Here is a 12,964-nt window from a genome sequence, read left to right as displayed (position 1 = left end):
TGCATGCAACATAGAGAAATAATAAATTTTAACAAATTAAAATCAAATATAAGGTTTACCTACTTGTTTATGCATTCATGCTGCATATTACTTTTGAATTGTGTGGTTTGAAATTGGATTTCAAATTGATTTGAATTTGCCTTCAACATTTGTTGGGAAATTAGTTTAGAAAATAAAAAAAAGATTTTATTCCTCCCTTCTCTGTATTCAGCCCAGCTTGGCCTCCCTCCTGCGGCCCGTTCCAGTCCCGTCGGCCCAGCCTCGGACTCCGCCGCAGCCATCTCGGCCCGTTTTATCGCGCAGCCTAGCAAGCAAGCCGGCCCGAAGAGCCGCATAGCCGCTCCCTTCTCTCATTCTGTTCCGCTGACATGCCAGGCCAGCATGTCATCGTTTTTCTCTCCCTTCAGCTCGTGTTTGAGCAGGACACTACGCCACCATGACCGTGTCCGCCTCCGCTATGAGCCCTCGTGGTGGCGTGCTCCTTACGTCACGCGGCTCATAAATACCGAGCTTGCACCGCCGCATACTCGTCCAGTTTTTGTTGCACCCGGTTTTAAGAACAAAATCATATACACACCATATGTGAGCCCAGAAAGTCAAATCTCACATATAGCTACAAATAAGGGTAATATCAAAAGACAATGCTTAAATACATAGCGTATTAGTATAAAGATTATAACCTCAGAGTATAGACAACAGAAAAATAACTTCGATCTTCAGGCGAAGACTCCAAATCCACAGGGACAACTAACTGGTTGATCACAAGCCTAATTCCTCCAGACTCTAGTAATCTGGTACCCATCCGATATTTTCATCCAAAGATTTAAATAGTAACGCAAGCGTAAGTACATGTCGTACTCAACAAATATAACATGGGGTTCATAAGGCTCAAAAGGCTAACACTGGTTAACTGCGATTAGCTTTTAATGAGTCATCTTTTAGCAATTGACTAGCAACAAGTTTATCACAAGCCCATAAACACATGATCAGGTAAACATGAATAATGAATAGCATAAACAATAATCATTAGTGTGCATCTTTATCATTAGTGTCATCAGTGTTCATCATCTATTCCGTAAGGGTTCCAAGGCCGCTCGTGACCATGAGCACGACTGATATACCAGTTTTACACTCTGCAGAGGTTGTACGCTTTCACTGTGAGTCGTGATTTACCCTTTTGCCCGAGGTGATCAGCCTCTTGACCCACTACCAAGGAAGGTCGGCAGGGTTCACTATGAAGCCTTTCAAAGGTTCATCTAACAAGTTAGGGCCGCTAGGTTTCTGTGGCCTGCGAATGTAGAGCTCCCCTTCCAACAGGCACAATGACGTGCTGCCTATACACTGACGGACAGAGGCCACACTATATCCAACCCGGAACACACCCTTCTTGCGCCATAAAGGTAACCACTAACAAGCTAGAAAATGTCCTCATACTAAGCTAAAGCCAGAGCCATGTAGCCCTCACAGCTGTACTGTAAGTCCCAGATGATCACTTACAGATAAGTCCTTAGGGAGAGGAATCTAGAGCACCATAAAAATAGCCCAATGCTCTAGCCCCCTTGTTCCATGTTGCTAAAAACATCTTTTAGTGTTTATTGCATATACCATTAGTCAAGTTATAAGATCATAGTTGTAGGTGAGCACTAGCATCATACTACCTAATGCAATAACACAAAGGTATCAAGGTACAGGGTAACAAAGTGCTAGGAAATCCTTAGTGGTAGTCAAGGTAGACACATGCAATATGAATTAAGTGATTAAAGGTGTATAGGACAACAAAGAAAATCCCATGCTATACTTTCCTTTTACTCTTGCTCACATTTTCCTCATACTTTGTTTCTGGTCATCTCCTTCTGATCTTCAGTGCTCACAGAGGGTTTTTGTTCTACTCGTAGCAAACATCACGCATAGGCAAACATACAAGAAGCAAACATAGAAAACTAAGAACAATACACCACATGAGAGAAAACAACATACTGAAAAAGAACTAGTTGCTACGGTCATGAGATCACAAGAAACGTTGATAACGGAATTACGGTTGAAAAGAAATGACTACAGGGTTTTATATTATAAAAGAAAAGAGAAGACTATAAGCTTGATTTATTTTAGTTGACAAAGCCATGGAAAAGTTACTAGTTTAGATTAGACAAACCATAATTTAATTTAAAAATCCGAGTTGAAGCTAATCATATTATATCTTATGAAAACTATCACATTCCTTACTATAATCAAGTTAAACTTTGTCTTTTCAAAAGAAAATAAACATGTGAGAGCATCTAAACGAGTTTAGCCCGTAGGCAACGTGTTTAAACTAAACAAAATTTTAATTTAAAAGTACATCTAGGTTAGCAATTATTAATATTCGTATACAAAACATCGAAGTAAAAACCTATATTGATTTTAATTATAAAACTAGTTATAAGCATATTAACTAATTTAATTTTTATTTATAACCACATAAGCTGGTAACACGAAAAACGTTAGCACTAACATGTAGATCACATTGACACGAACCTAACGAAATTTGAATGAGGCAAAACCGAATTAAAACGAATAAACAATGGAAGAATTACGAACTAGTGGCAGTTTCGTAATTACCTCGTCTTCTACATTATCACGTGCAGACCGTGGCCTCCATGGTCATGGCTGCTGCTGCATAGGGAGCTCGCATGGAAGGAGAAGAGCCATGGCTAGGAGCTTGGCCTTCTGGCCGACTGGAGGAAGAGCCCGCACTCGCCCGGCTGGGCCGTCCCCATGGTGCCAGGCCACGCACGGCCGGCGGCTCCGCTACTTCGGCTTGGCACAGGAGCTGCAACGGTGGAGGTGGGATCAGTGCTATAATGCCACAAGAGATTGAGATGAACCAAAGAATGGCCTGGACGTGATCAACATGCATGCATGGCTGGCAGCAAGACAGAGATGGTGGCGTGATTGCTAGTGTATTATGCGGTATAGATCATGGTTGGCATGTAGACGTATATCACATATGGAAAAGCAGCATGCAGCAGCGGTAATCAACGGGCATGGTGCAATTAACAAAGAGGAAGCAAAACGTGGGGATGCTTACCAACGAACAACTACGAACGGGCAGTGCGGCGGCGACGGCAACGGAGAGAGAAGGAGAAAAATGTAATTTACTACACGAGGGATTTTCCAAACTAGAGACTTCCCTTACGGTAGTTTTGGTGTGCTTTGCCTAAGGGATTGGTACACATATATAGAGAGGAAAAACTCCCCACATCCATGTCAACTAGCGATATAGTACTAATTGATGTTGCACCCTCCACATTTACTAATGAGCCTAAATAATCATTAAAGCTCATTAGTAAATAAATACATAGGCCTTAAGGATTAATTAGGATTATTGCACATGGGCTTTGAGGGTAGGGAAAAATGAGAGATATATTATTTTCGGAATTAATTAATTTTTTGGATGAAATAATTCCAAAAAAGTCTAGAATTATTATTTAAGCCGCCAAAAATACTCCGAAAGCTCTAAAAATTCGGGGAAAATTCCCAGAGACATTATGGAACATGAGGAACCCAAATAAAGTATTTGGAGCCTATGATAAGATAATTTGGAGCATCTAAAAAATAAATTATGCTCACAGACAAGTAGGAACAAGTTCCAAAAAAAGCTGGAAAATTCCCGAGAAGTTTGTAGAGATTGATTGATGGACGAGGAACTGAAAGGAGTGATTTGCGTTACAAAGAAAAGATTTTAGGAAGGTCCCAACAAAAACTTGAGCCAAGAAACAAAGAATTTGATTATAGAAAAAGATAAAGGTGTTCCGGAGAAGGAAAATCGACCTACTAATGTATTTTAAAGAATTTGCTCACTCTCAACACACAAAGAAGCAACAAGCAAACATCACATCATCCAAAAGCCCGTCAAAATTAGAAAACTTTGAAAATTCATATTTTTCCTATAACTAAATTTACGCTAGCTCAAACTAAACTTGGTAAATTTTATCCAAATATTAAAATAATTCATTTTATTTAGTGTTTTTTATGCACAACCCGAAATCGGAAATTTTGGGATGTGACAGTTTTGGAAGCAAGCCGCAGCTGCCCATGCCCTAAAACAGCGCCGCCATGAGACGTAGATCCTCCATCACCATCGATTCACCTGTCCGCCGCTCCTCCATCTCTGCAACCGCATCTAAGGTGCTAAAGTGCAGAAGTTCTCTATTGGAAACTTGATTCATCACAGCCACTCAAGAGTAGTACAAAACAAAAAATAGTCACAAGGCATAGTTAGGGAAGGGGAGAACAGCGCAGCATGGGCTCCCCCGGCGGTAGCTGCAGGAGGTCCACCTGCAGTGGCAGCACGCTCACCTGCGAGAGCTACAAACACTATGAACCAGTTACCAGTACATGATCCAGACCTAGGTCTAAACATGAGCAAATTAAATATGTCACTAGTAAAACAAGAAAGGAAGCCTAAGGAGTGGAGTTTAGAACACACTTTTGATATTTCAAGTCCAAATTAAGTGTCGCTGGCAAAATCTAGTGATACTTCCATTAGTTACTGATCAGGTACAGCACGATAATTGTCAGATTCCATGTACATACTGGATATCTTACCTTAGAAATCTATTTCCAACTAGAGTCAAAGTATGAAACCACAGAGACTTAGAAAGAAACTAACCTGTCAGGTAGTCCTGAATATAGGCCAAAATCCCAAGAAAGACACTTCTCAAAATAACTAACTGCTGAAGTGAACTACAAGAAAGTGAGAACTTAAATATGCTCATTTCGACTTACCTATGACTATAAATTATTCAGTTCAGATATAAGTGGACTATATAAAAACAGAAGCTATGCAGTACACTAATACTGAGACAGTAGAAACAAAGAGATATACCACAGAGACATGACCTGCTGCAGCTTAGCATCTCTCAGTATATACATTCTCTTCTTTGCACTCACGGAAGATAACTACAACACATAGATGAAAATTTTTGAACCTGGAGGGCACAGAATGACCTACCTGGCTGCAGCATCGTTGATTCAGATTTCAGAAGGTGTTGCATCTATAGCTTCGGAGCAGCTCCATTTGATGAGGAAAGGATCATCTAGCAGATGGCAAAGCCATTGGAAAGGATAATTGGATCATCAGTTTCCATTGCAGATACATGTAGCAAGATAGAAAGCTAACGAGAGATCACTAAACCGTAGATACAAGCAAGATAGAAAGCTAACGAGGGAGGGGGCGGCGGCGGAGGGAGGGGGCGGGTGCGGGAGGAGGGGGGCGGGTGCGGAGGGAGGGGCGGGTGCGGGAGGAGGGGGGCGGGTGCGGGGGGCTGGGGAGGGGAGGGGCGGGTGCGGGAGGAGGGGGTGTGTGCGTGAGGGAGGGGAGGGGCGGGTGGGTTTTTTTTCTACATTTTTTGCTTTGCCGAGTGTTGTTTTTGGACACTCGGCAAGCCTCCCTTTTTGCCGAGTGTTTTTTTGTGGCACTCGGTAAACCCCCTATTTGCCGAGTGCTTTTTGTTTGACACTCGGCAAACCCCAATCTTTGCCAAGTGTTTTTATTTGCTGAGTGTTTTTAGGATAGCACTTGGCAAAGAATTTGTTTGCCGAGTGCCCGAGAGAATGCACTCGGCAAACATAAAAACATCCATAGATGTGCCCGAGAGAATGCACTCGACAAATTTAAGGTTTCCGGAAGTGATAGTTTCAATACATCCATAGATGCATTAAGGATGTGCATAGTTTCATTTTTTTTGAAACTCCTAAGTATATATTTTAAAGGGTTTTCATGATTCCATAGAGGGATTTTGTACTGAATATTTCCCATTATAAAAAGCAATGCTTATGATTGTAATTTTAGAGGAATTGACTGGACGAAAATCCAAAGCCATTATTTCAGTGCAATTCCTCCCTTTCCATTTAGCTTCCTCTGCCGCACCTCGTTTTACCTTTCTCTTTTTCTTTGTGAATTGGAAAGTTTATTTAGAATCAAGTAGCATCGGTACAAATAAGAGACTGAACAAACTCTGGAAAAGAGGAAAAGAAGATTTGACTACGACTTGAACTAATAGCTAATTGCGCTAACTCATGAGTGTTATTCTTGTTTCTTCCTATCTTGACAACTTCAAGATGACGGAGTCCTTCCATCTTGAGATAAGCTTTACGGATCAGAGACTGTCTTTGCACTTGGTTCTTCAACTTCTCAGCAATTGTAGCACTATCATTTTAACTTTACGGCCATTAACTAAATCATCGAGAGTATTACCATCTCCCGATAACAACACCATATACAAGAAAACAGCATTCTACCTTTAGAAATGAGAATTCCTCTGCAGTGGTTTTCGAGTGCAAAATATATTACATGTCATGATGGACGGTGATAATGCGTTCACATTTTCTACTGAAAGCGTAATTTTCATTAATTTACCACATCTCCCTAGCTTGGGAAGTGATTGATGGGAGTAAACCCTCCTTAACTCATATTATCTCCTTTCTACCGAAGATCTGGCTCTATTAAAACCAGCCTTAAAAAATGGTTTCTGAGCTGTCTCGCCTCTAGAAATCAATTTTTAGAGCCAGCGACCTCTAGAAATCCCCGTTATTTTCAGATGCAGCTAGCAAGCTGAACCGCATCTAAAATTATAGGCTAGGCTTTTTAGACACCTCTAGAAATGAAGGTATTTCTAGATGTGGTTTGACAATTTGACACGTCTCTGTAAATATATAGGTCCAGCACATTAAAATTTATAACTTTTCTAATCTAAGTCGGGTGCAGACAAACTTTACAACAAAGTTGTAGTACTCAAAGAGGTCTACAACTTTGTAATTGACGATATTTTGATTTGAATTCATTTGATTCATGAAAAATCTTTTTAAAGTTTTCGGGTCCTCTTCCCTAGTAAGTAAATTAGACCTGCATAAATAATAATGTTCTGGATTTTTTTCTTTCCAAGAAAGAAAAAACACCTCCCCGGCCGTTGCTGCTGCAGAGTTAGGTTGTTCGCCGCGATGGACACACCACACATCTGTACTACTACCTGATACCGTCAGCTGGTTACGTATGCGGACGTACCCATCGCTGACGCCTCAGTCCTGTGTCCAGAGAGCCCAGACACGCGTTGGACCGGTTCAGATGCTCTTGCCTGCATGCTTGCCTTTGCGAAAATGTGGTGCAAGTGCGACCGAGATTCTTCTTCTGAGGTAACAATACTCCTAGTGCGCAACGCGCAACACGCCTGGACGCTCTGCTACCTAGCAAGCAAGTGGCAGCACGGTTGGTGGTTTGGTAGCTAGCGGAGCCATGCTGCTCGCATCTCTCTGGAATCCCAATCAATCCCTTACCGCAGATGCCATGCAACTGCAACCAGCCATCTGAGAGACTGAGACGACTCCACAAAAGCTTCCAAGCATCGCACCTATACTCACCACTGACGAAGACACGCATGGTCATGGATATGAGGCACGGACGCACGCAGCTTATCCGAAGCAATCAGAGATGACCTGAGAGTGAGAGGAACACGTGCGTCGTCGTCCAAGAACTGTGCAGCTGGCTATCGCATCACCCAACTCAATAATACAGGATCGCTGGCTGGGCTTGCTGCCGCCTATATAAACGGAGGCCATATCTGTTGCCAAATTGCATCATCACCCATCTCAAGACGACAAACGCGAGCAAACCAAGAAACAGGCCGGACGAGCATCTAACAACCAGTAGTAGCTTATTTAGCAAGAAGACGGAGATGAATCGTTGGGGCAAGAACCCTGCTCCGGCCGGTAGCACCGGTGCCGGTGCTGGTGCTGCAGGTGTGTGGGAGGTGCCGGTGCAGAAGGTGAACAAGATCGAGTTTCACAACCTGATTTCCAGGCCCAGCATCAACGGCGGCGGCGGCCGTCCACCACGAGGGGCGGAAGACGACATCAACGAGAAGGCGGAGAGGTTCATCAGGGAGAGGAGGTTGTGGTTCCACCGCCAGAAGCCCGGCGGGCCGTCGTCGGCCTGATGGCAGCATCGTCGTCATGCAGGCATCATGGTATGTATATGGATGGATGTCAAATTAACGCATATAAGTATTTTAAAGAAGAGTTCACCCCTGTTGCGACCCCATGTATGTGTATTATTTGCTCCGCCGGTCACCAATAAGTGATAAGTGAAACTTTAGATATGCACGTTTGATCCAAGCCAGCAGTTCCTTTCATTTACCATGGTAAATATGTCCGTATGTTGCAACGGTATGTACAACTGTGTTAGAACTTATATACTTGGACATGATCTTAATGAACCTAATTACAGGTCTTATTTGGATGCGTATGTATTTGTCTTAATCCACATGTGTTGAAGTGGATTGGAGTTGAATTAAACTAAATTTCATTCTATTCCACTCCAACACATATGGATTGAGGTGGATACACATGCATCCAAACAAAGGCCTAAATCAAAATTAGCACTTAATTAGGACTTAATCAATCTTACCCGATTGAAGATGCACCTAGGGCTGCGAGGACCTTCGCCTGGTGGATGCAAGCGCACTGCCGTCGGATGTAGAGTCATGGTTTTGGGCGTCATCGTCGTAGTGGCAGAGGTGGAGGACGCCGGCACAAGGATGGCCGACGGTTGGACACCGGTCTTCAGATCCACTCCTGAGCCACCTCAATCGGCAGGTGTTAGATATTCCCCTTGATAGGCTTAGAGAGAAGGATAGGATCCATCTCTTTTTTTGTGTGCTCGGGGTGGTCTGGGACCAAGCCATTAGGAAGTCTTAACGTGCCCCCGATCAGGGCATGCATGTTTATGGTCATTAGGCTCTGAAGACTCGGTCAGAGTTGACCAAGCTGATATCAACTCCAACATTCTCCCCCTTGATCGAATGGCTTAGTACTTTTATTATTGTTAGTTCCATTCTCAATAGAATAGTATACTAAGATGAAAAATTGTAACAGTAATTTAAGAACCATTAGAACAAGCATCTATAGTAGACCACTCTACATTAAATAGAACAATTACTTATGCTTTTCAGAGAGAATTTATGGGGAGATAACATTATGTATTTTAAACCACTCTTTCAATATAACGACTTCAAGATGAAGTGGTTGCAACAGTCAATTAAGTACTAATGAACCCAGTCACTGTAGCGCACCATTCATATCTTAGAATAGTTCATTCTTAGTCTTATTGTAACACCCTAAAATTTGCATGGTTTTAAAATAGGAGAAAAAAATTTTAATTATGCATTTTGTGAGCATTGAAATCTAGGAAAAAAATAATAACTTTGTTAAAATTAAAATCAAATATAGATCTACATACATGTATGTGCATTCATGTTGCTGCATATTATTTTTGTATTGTGTGGTTTGAAATCAAACTTCAAATTAATTTGAATTTTGCATTTCAAAATTGGTTTGAAAATTAGAGAAAGAAAAAGAAAATGATTTCATTTCCCCTCCCTGGTATTCGGCCCACAGCCCAGCCCCGCTCCCCTTCGCTTCCCACGCGGCCTGCTCTCCTTTTTCCCCCCTGCGGCCCAGCTTCGCTCGGCCCAGTCCAACTGAGTCCGCACCGCGCGTCTCCTTCCTCTCTCTCTCGCTGACAGCTAGGACTGCCCTGTCAGCGCCGTCTTTCTCCCGTGTCTGCGCGGGAATCCCCACTATCGCCAATGCCACATCGACTCCGCCTCCGCTACGCTGCGTCTAGGCGTGCGCTGCAAGCTAGTCGCTTCATCAATAGTGCCCGTACCTGTACCGCTCTCCCTATCACGCCCTGAACCAAGTCGCCACGCCGCCTGTGCCCTAGCGCCGCCATCCGAGTCGCCGAGGAGAAGTTCGTCGCCGCCATGTCGATTAGCCGATCCATCTTCAAGGTAAGCTCATCTACGAGCTTCGTGTGGACTTCGCGACTACATCGAACCCCTTTAATCTCTCTTTCTCCCTCTGTTATGGTTTTCCCCACACTGCAGTCGCTTCGTAGCCACCATAGCTCGCTGCCCGCAGCCTCTGCTCGTTTTTAGTTGCAATTGATCACCCAGATGAGTTCGCCATGCCTCCCTCTTGCTCCCCGTCCTTTTTCCGTGTCATATGGGGGTCGGATTTGCCCAAACCGACAACGCCGGCAAGTTCCTCGTTGCCGTCCATGGAGGACCACCGCGTCGGCCCTGTTCCGGCAGGTCAGCTCTCTCTCTCTCTCCCCCGCTCGATTCAATACATGCCACTCAATTCTAATCCAACGGCCGGTATCGCCCGATACCCCTTCGCCGGTCTATTTTGCAAAAAGGCCATTACAACTATTCAAATCTCAACCCGCCGTCCTTGTATTTTTTCTAAAGAGCCCCTCGGGTTTTCTTTATTATAGAACCCACAGTCCAACATGCAAATCTAGAATACATTTTCTTCTTTAGAAAGCGTAGTTTCCTTCAGATTAGATTCAAAATATGTTTTCATCTATTTATAGTTTTGCCACTAATCTTGTTTTAGCCATAAAATCTTCGTTTTAACTCTGATTTGATCCGTTCAACATGCGTTAGGTTTGTAATTCCATAATCTACATGTTCATACTACTATTAGGTATATTTTCAACTTTTAAAATTCGAGGTTAGATTTAATCTATTATTTTACTAAAGGAAATCTTGTTTAATTCATAACTTCTTCATTTTAGCTGCAATTTTTGTGATCTTCGTATCTGTGTGTTCATAGCGAGACGTAGATTTATTTTACAAACTTTTCATCTTGATTTTATACTGTTAGTGTACTATTCTAATCTATAGCTTTTGTTTGCTATGCATGATTGCTTCTGGATGCTTGTATGTTGCTATGATTATCGAGTATAGACGGTGAGCAATTCGCGGGTAAACAAGAGTACTACTTTGACGAGCAGGATCAGCAGGAGTACTTTGTTCAAGGCAAGTATAGCATGGGATCATCCTTGTTTCCTATCAACTTTAATACATTTAATTCATGTTGCATGTGTCACCTTGATAGGGATTTCCTAGTATTGAACTTATACCTTGTCTCCTACGGATTATGCATTGGGTAGCTTTGCTAGTGCTCAATTAAACCATGATCTTGTAACTTGACTAATGGTATATGCAATAAACCTTAAAACATGACTTTTTAGCAACTTGGAAATAGGGGCCGGAGTATTTAGTTACTTTCTAAATGCTTCTGATTCCTCTCCCTAAGGACTTATCTGTAAGCGAACATCTAGGACTTACAGTACAGCTATGAGGGCTACATGGCTTTGGCTTTAGCTCAGTATGAGGACCTTTTTTAGCTTGTTAGCGGTTACCTTTATTGGCGTAAGAATGGCTTGCCGAATTGGGTATAGGACAACCTCTACTCTTATGTGTATAGTCGTGATGGAATTGTGCCATTCGACAGGGGGTTTCCTATATCTATTTGCCGAGTGAATCTAATGGCCCTAATTTGTTAGACGAACCTTTGAAAGGCTTCATAGTGACCCCTGCCTGCTCACCTTGGAAGTGTTTTGGGAATAATTAACCCGGGCATTTGGGTATCACGACTCACAGTGAAAGTGTACAACCTCTGCAGAGTATAAAACTGGTATATCGGCCGTGCTCATGGTCACGAGCGGCCTTGGACCCTTATGGAATATATGATCATTAAGAATTATCTGTTTATGCTATTCATTACACATGTTTACATTGATCATGTGTTTTACTTGGGGATTGAAATAACCTGTTGCTACTCTTATGCTAAAATTGTGACAACCAAAAGCAGAATATTGTTAAACCTGTGTCAAGCCTTTTGAGCCTCATGAACCCCATGTTACACTTGTTGAGTATGACATGTACTTACGCTTGTTTATTTTCATTATTTCAATAAAAATCCCAGATGTGTAACAGATGGCTATGGTAATGACGACTTTCCTCAGGATTACTAGACTTGTGGTCAACCAATTGACGTCCCTGTGATATGGAGTTTCCGCAAGAGATTTTTCTTTATACTTCCGCTATAGTTATGTGCAGACTATGTCATATTATTCGTGATGTAATAAACACTTGTGATGATACTATTCATAATTTGTCAGTGTCGACGAAATCTGGTGGCAGTCTATCGAGGGGTATACCCATGATAATAGATGAATCGGTCGAGGTGCGCGTGATATGAACCAGACGGTAACAGAGACACAAGACACAAGATTTATACAGGTTCAGGCTGTCAGCATGACGTAAAACCCTACATCCTATGTTCTGTTATTTTGTATTGATTGTGTATCAAATTTGATATATCGTCTAGGGAACTCTTGCCTCTCCTTATATACTCTGGAGGAGTAGTGTTATAGGGAAAATATTCTATTTAGTATTACAATATCTTCTTGTAGTCTTGCGGTGCACGCCGACCAGTGTCGTGGGCCGCACGCCTTGATCTTGTGGGTTGGGCCACCTTTGGTGGTATGGCCCATGTCTTATCTTATGGATACCAGGGTCTAGCTAGTCCCTGAGCATCTTGTATCCTTTGAGCAACACTATCTTGAACAAGTCCGAGCAGTTTGACGTGAAGCCGATCAGTTTAACTGGAGACCTGGGCGGTGAAAATCAATGCCGGTCAGTTTAATCGGTGATCCGAGTAGTGGAAGTTGAAGCTGACTAGTTTAACTGGCTAGGAGACTTTGGACTTAGCCAAGTAAGGCTTGCTAGAAGGATGTAAGGGGTTCAAGATAAAATTTGAAAATTCTTCCACTTAGGAGAAGTGTAGACACTTAGACTCCGTCAATAAGGAGGGTAAATCAAGAAATAAGCACTACATTCACCGCCAGGTGAAGTGTAGCCACTTAGTCCCTAAGCCTACTAGAAGATGAAGAATGAATCTTGTAGCAGGGTCAAAGAAAAGAAGTCTGAAAGCTTACCGACATCATCTGACATGTGCATATCAAGACCCCAAACTTGCTGCCCAAGATCAGCACCCTGATCCGAACAACATGGAGCAGCTTCATAGCACACCGATGAGACGTAGCAAGATTCGACCACCAAGGGAGTCCCCA

At 42.6% G+C, this 12,964-nt stretch overlaps 1 long non-coding RNA gene across 1 annotated transcript; it reads left to right on the top strand.

Annotated features, from left to right (window-relative positions):
* The first annotated feature begins 7,273 nt into the window (after window positions 1-7,273).
* Window positions 7,274-12,423, top strand: LOC136513522 (uncharacterized). Its single transcript, XR_010773382.1, has 3 exons — window positions 7,274-8,003; window positions 10,791-10,862; window positions 11,815-12,423. It is a non-coding gene; the product is annotated as an uncharacterized lncRNA (long non-coding RNA).
* The last annotated feature ends 541 nt before the right edge of the window (window positions 12,424-12,964 follow it).

The sequence above is a fragment of the Miscanthus floridulus genome, chromosome 16, assembly GCF_019320115.1.
Source record: "Miscanthus floridulus cultivar M001 chromosome 16, ASM1932011v1, whole genome shotgun sequence".
NCBI classification, from domain to species: domain Eukaryota; kingdom Viridiplantae; phylum Streptophyta; class Magnoliopsida; order Poales; family Poaceae; genus Miscanthus; species Miscanthus floridulus.
This window is presented reverse-complemented; position numbering and strand designations above follow the sequence as displayed.